Raw genomic sequence first — 6,000 nt, forward strand, 5'->3', positions numbered from 1 at the left:
AAAGTCTAATGAAAAAACGTGCCTCGGAAATCAAGAAAAGTCATTCTCGGATAGATGACGCCACTCCTTTGGCCTATGCTCGGCTAGATGGCGTTTACGATACCTTTTGATATTTAACAATTTTAACACATATCAGTGAAAGAACATGGGTCAAAATCATATAAAAATAATAAATAAAATAAAAACATTTATCCATAGATATTATATATATATATATTTAATATTTTTTATATTTTCATTTCTAATTTTAATCGTATGTCGATAGATAGCGGTAAATTTACTGTGACTACAAAATTTACTATTCATGACAGGGACCCTCTATAAGTCTATACTATCTATTCTCTTTTAGCTGGTTTGTTAGTGCACACCGTTGTATGGGTAGGGTTACTAGATGACAGGAATTTTCCTGACATGTCAGGAATTTCAGCCTTTTGTCAGGAATGGGGACGGAACACGGAAATGTCAGGAATTTTATGAATTGATAGATTTTTTATAAAGTACATTATTATTTACTTAAATTAAATAAATAAAAATAAATAAATAAATATTAGGGGACATCTTACACAGATCAAACCTAGCCCCAAACTAAGCAAAGCTTGTACTATGGGTACTAGGCGACGATATACATACTTGTATAGATAAATACATACTTATATACATAGAAAACAACCATGACTCAGGAACAAATATTAGTGTTCATCACACAAATAAATGCCCTTACTGGGATTCGAACCCAGGACCATCAATACCGTACTCTTATTATCAGTTTAAACCCGCATCTTCTTTTATCTACTGCATAACTTGGTATTTATATCATATTATAAAATTGCTGGTTTACCAATGAGCTCAATTTTTATGATATATTACTTTTTTTTGATAATTTGATTCATTGCATAAGTTTGTATTTTTGATGTTTTATAAATTAACTTTAAAAATAGCTATAATGATTTAAATCCATATATATGTTGTTTAATAGCTAAACATTAATATATAATCAGTGTTTTATAAGTTGCAAGACCCCCTACTTGTTATGCATGTCGATAAGTTACAAAATGTTAGGTATTGGGTCCGGTGACTACCCAATGGTATAATTATTAATTGCTGTAATTATATACATCAATTAATATAATATTATCAAAAAACATAAAGCCATCACGATAGTGAGCCAGTACCGTAGCATATGGTCGCTTAAAAATTAATATATGTTGCTTGTTTAAATACTTTGTTTTAACACGACTAACATGCAATTACAGACTCTATGTTGCACGATTTACATTATTAGGTTATTAAAAAAAAACATTTGTATGTTCTAAGTTCTAAGTGACCTAAATTTTGCCTACTTCAGTCAAAATGTTAATTAAAAACTAACCATCCTCTAGTGTGAAAGAAATAGTTATATCTTCTTCTACATTTATTCTACATTTATAAGGTAGACATTATATAGTGTTAGAAGACATAGAGAACGTTTTTCAAACATACAGCTTAATTTAATAATGAATTATAGCAAAATAACTAGAAAAGTTTCTGAGAACCGTCATCACCATACACATAAAATCATCACCGGTCGTCATTTTTTCCCGGTGATGATGGGTATGGTGTTGACGATTTGAGAGTTTCTTGTTTTTATTTCTAGAATACGAATAATAGTAGTTAATGTCTATGCTACACAATAAACTTCATGTAGTTTGCCATTCATTTCAGTAATTATTTCTAATATATCATTTGTAACTTTTTTAAACCAAAGCATAACGGTGATGAGGCTCTGTTGTGACAATAAACTACGTTTTACAAATTTGTTCGTAATATTTCTCACGATTCAGTGATGTGACTTTATAGTGAAATCATTTTTGGCATTCTATATTAAAGTGAAAAATAGGGCAAGGACCTATAGCGGTATTTCGTTGTTCATACACGGAGATAAGCTCACATTGACATTACCATGACGGTGTTGACGAATATTCGTGACAAAATTTTAAATATTTTTAAATGTACTTTCTCGGTGAAGGAATTATTGCATATTTTTTCATGTGTTAAACAACAACATGGAAAAGATATAAGTAAAAGAAAAATCGCAATCGTACGATAGGTATGCTATAATTTTCACTGCAAACAAAAAGGTTCAGATTTTTCCGGTAGACCGTGATGATTTTAGACACATAAAACATTTTATATAAAAAAAACTATTAAGTTATTGGAGATGGTAATTGAAGGAACATGAAGATAATAGTTCTTAAAAACATATAAAAAAGTTGCAACTCGCACAACCTACTAGTTTTTTTTATAAAGACCGAACCATAAGTTTTCACTGGATTTTGAAATCCACCCACTGGCGTCTTCTCAGTAAAACGACTTACCCACACATACACAATGACGCGTGTACAGACGTGCCGCGCACACATATAAACGCAACTGATTTTTGATGTATGGCGTGTCTGCCCCTGTGGCTATACTATCCGCAAATGAAACTGATGACCGAGATCAGACTACTAACTCTTTCACTCTTGCTTCGACTAGGTAATGCAAGTAAGTTTATGACCCCGGTCTTAAGGATGACACGCTATACCGGGCCGGGGCTTCCGGCGCTTCCTTTTCTATGGAAAGCACCACGTATTCACCGATCAGCCGTCATAGAAAATGACATGTCGGACGCCTCGGCCCGGTCCAGCGTGAGTCATCCTTAAATTTTTGCTTGCCGAGAGTATGGTGTACCTAAAGCCCCCTCCTCACTCGTGCGCGAATCGCGGCGCGAAGCCGCGAACGCGAGTGTGGCATCGATTTTCGCAGACAGCGAAATCGACTCCACACTCACGTTCGCGGCTTCGCCCGCGATTCACGCGCATAGTCTGGAGGGGGCTTAAGAAAAGTTCTTGAACCACAAGGACCTGGGAGCATCTATTCTAAAGTGGTCCGTAATATAAACAGAAGTACCTACCCTTTGTCGACTTTATTTATTCCCATTTAGGCCAAGCGCGCACCACGACTTTTTGTCGCGCGATAATTTAGTCGCAGAAATATAACGTATGTGTTTATATGGCAGTGCGCGCATATGCGACAAAAAAATCGCAGCGATTTTAAAATTGTGATTTGTCACATTTTTCCGCGACTGCTCGCGACGCGATTGTCGCAAAGTGAATTGCAGCATACGGAGCTGTATATAATAGCCCCCCGCGCGCACTGCGATTATAAAATCGCACCCCGGACCTCAGTCGGCATTTGGCTCTCCAAGCGTCAACATATCGGAACCTGCTTCTCCAATGGAACCACAAGATGAAACGCTTGATGTAATAATTTTTATATAAGCTTACAACTATAACTTACAAATAAAAATTAAAACTATAAATTTAAAAAAACAAACCGCTCCCTGCCGCTCCCGGTGCAAAGGTGCCCATGATGCTCGCAGCATTTCCACGCTGGATCACCACGGACAGCCTTTGCACAAGGAACGACTCGGAGCGGGGGCCCTCCCCTTTCTGTCTGAGTCGACGTCCCAAATCGCGAGTGAAGCGTTTCGCGTCAGCTGACCAGCAACCCGCCGTTTCTACAGAGAAAGGGATGACTATGTAGCCAGGGGAGAGAGGGGCATATTTTTGACGCTTTAGATCCGCTTGATGTTGACCGTTTAATTATGGAAATAGAAGGAGATCACTTTTGTGTCTATAAGAAGACACGTTTCACGACAAGCGACTGGTACGAAATCCATGATGAGAATGAACAAATCGTCGACTTTTTCATCGCAGTGCGATTCTAAAATCGTGTCGCAAAAATTAAAATCGTGGTGCGCGCTTGGCCTTACTTCCAAACAGTACGTCTACCATCAGTTTTGACATTGACATATACGCTCACGTCTACGTAAGTTACTTTCTATGCATCTCGCTCGTACTCGCATATTAGTGCAAGCGAGATGTACAGAAAGTAAATTACGTAGACGTGAGCGTTATGTCAATGTTAAAACTGATGGTAGACGTACAGTACGTGTTCAGTGTGCAGTGTTCCAAGGTGCGGTGTGCAAGCTGGATGTGAATAGCGCTGTCTTACTCACACGCCGGAGCGGCATGTGGATACACATTGTCAGTATTGCTCACAACGAACAAATGCTTCGCATCGAGCAAATGAGAATATTCGCATCGAGCAAATGCTCACGTCAGTCGCCACCTTAAGGTTACGTCATAAGCCCCCTCCAGACTATGCGCGTGAATCGCGGGCGAATCAGAGGGGCTACCGCGAAAACCGATATTCGCATATTGCGGGGATCTTTCTCTTTTACTCCAAGGAAGGCGTAATAAGAGTGACAGAGAAAAATGCCCGCAATTTGCGAACTTCGATTTTCGCGGTTATAGCCCAGTTCAGGTTCTCAGGTCTGCGTTCAGGATAGACGTGTGCGCCGCGCCGGCGCGCCGCCGCCGCCGGGCTTTTTGACCACGCCGCCGCCGCCGATAAATGGTCGGCGTGAAATCGGCGTGACCTTGAGTGTTGTTAATTAGCTATTCCAAGTTGATTTTTGGATTACAAAATGTATATTTGTATTATTTATGTTACAGTTGTCAAATATACATCGCACACAAATATAAAAGTTCGCGAACATTGCGGGCATGTTAGCACACCATTTGAGTAATTATAATGTATTGCCGCAGCTGGTCTGGCGTTTACTTCATCGCGCTTGGCATCCAGCTCTAAGCGCCGTCGCGATCCAAAATCAGTTACGTTGGCATTTATTGCTGCCCGCCCTTCCGTCCGTATGGCTTTGGCTGCCTGCTGCTCCCATCGAGAGGGTTCTATACGACACTTTTTCATGTGCCGCTTAAGCACATCTTTGTACCTGAGGAATTGGCCGCCCTGTTTCCGCTTGCCCTCATCAAGCTCGGAATAAAAGATGCGCTTAGCCACACGCTGGTCGTTCATCCGCGAAACGTGACCGCACCACCGAAGCTGACGTCGCATGAGGTATACCTCGATACCACCCACATTTGCTCCACGCAGCACTTCGGTATTCCGAACACGATCAGACCATCGGATCTTCAGTATCTTGCGTAGGCATCTGAGGTGGAATCGATCCAGCGTGCGGATATGGCGGCGATAAACGGTCCACGTCTCAACGGAGTATAGAAGGTTGGGCAGCACGACTGCCATATAAACGGATATCTTAGTGGCCAGTTTTAATCGTGCGAGCTGAGGACCTTGTGGTCTAACTTGCCAAAAGCTGCAGCCGTTAATTTCAGCATCAAGGTCGCACTTGGATGTTAAGGTGCTCCCCAGGTAACGGAACTTGTCCACCTGCTTCAGCTGGTCCTCGCCGTGTTTAGACACGTCGTTAGCGACCAGTGCCTGTTGACTGACAACGTCCAGCGACATCACCTCAGTCTTTTTGACACTGATCTTGAGCCCAAATCTGCGACAGGACTCGTCGAAGCTGGACATGAGCTGTTGCATGCCTTCCGGGGACTCAGTCACAAAGCACAAGTCATCTGCATACATGATCTCTGTGATCACTGAGTATGAGACTTTTGTGCGTGCTTTAAACCTGGCCAGGTTGATAATGTTGCCGTCAGTGCGAAAGCGGACGCGAACACCTTCAGAGCATGTGAGTAAGACTTCTTGGACTATGACCGAAAAATACAACGCTAACAGAGTGGGTGCTAGGACGCAACCTTGCTTCACCCCGCACGTAACGGGGAAGAAGTCCGATTGTTCGTCGTCAGTAGCAACGCAGCACTCCATGTCGTCGTGTAGGAGTCTCACTAGCCTTACAAACTTCTCCGTGCATCCAAGCTTGCTCAGAACTATCCAGAGGGCTTCACGAGGCACGCTGTCAAACGCCTTCTCGAGGTCAACAAAGCAGAGAGACAGTTGACGACCTTGCACTCTGCTTTTCTCTTTTAGCTGACGCACAGAGAATATAGCTTCACAGGTGCCTCGGTCAGGCCGGAAGCGTAACTAAATCAACTAAACCAACTAAATAAGTACATCAATTATTAATTAAATGAAACTGAATAGCCAGTTGCA

Source organism: Cydia splendana, chromosome 16 (assembly GCF_910591565.1).
Source record: "Cydia splendana chromosome 16, ilCydSple1.2, whole genome shotgun sequence".
In the NCBI taxonomy this organism is placed as follows: Eukaryota; Metazoa; Arthropoda; class Insecta; order Lepidoptera; family Tortricidae; genus Cydia; species Cydia splendana.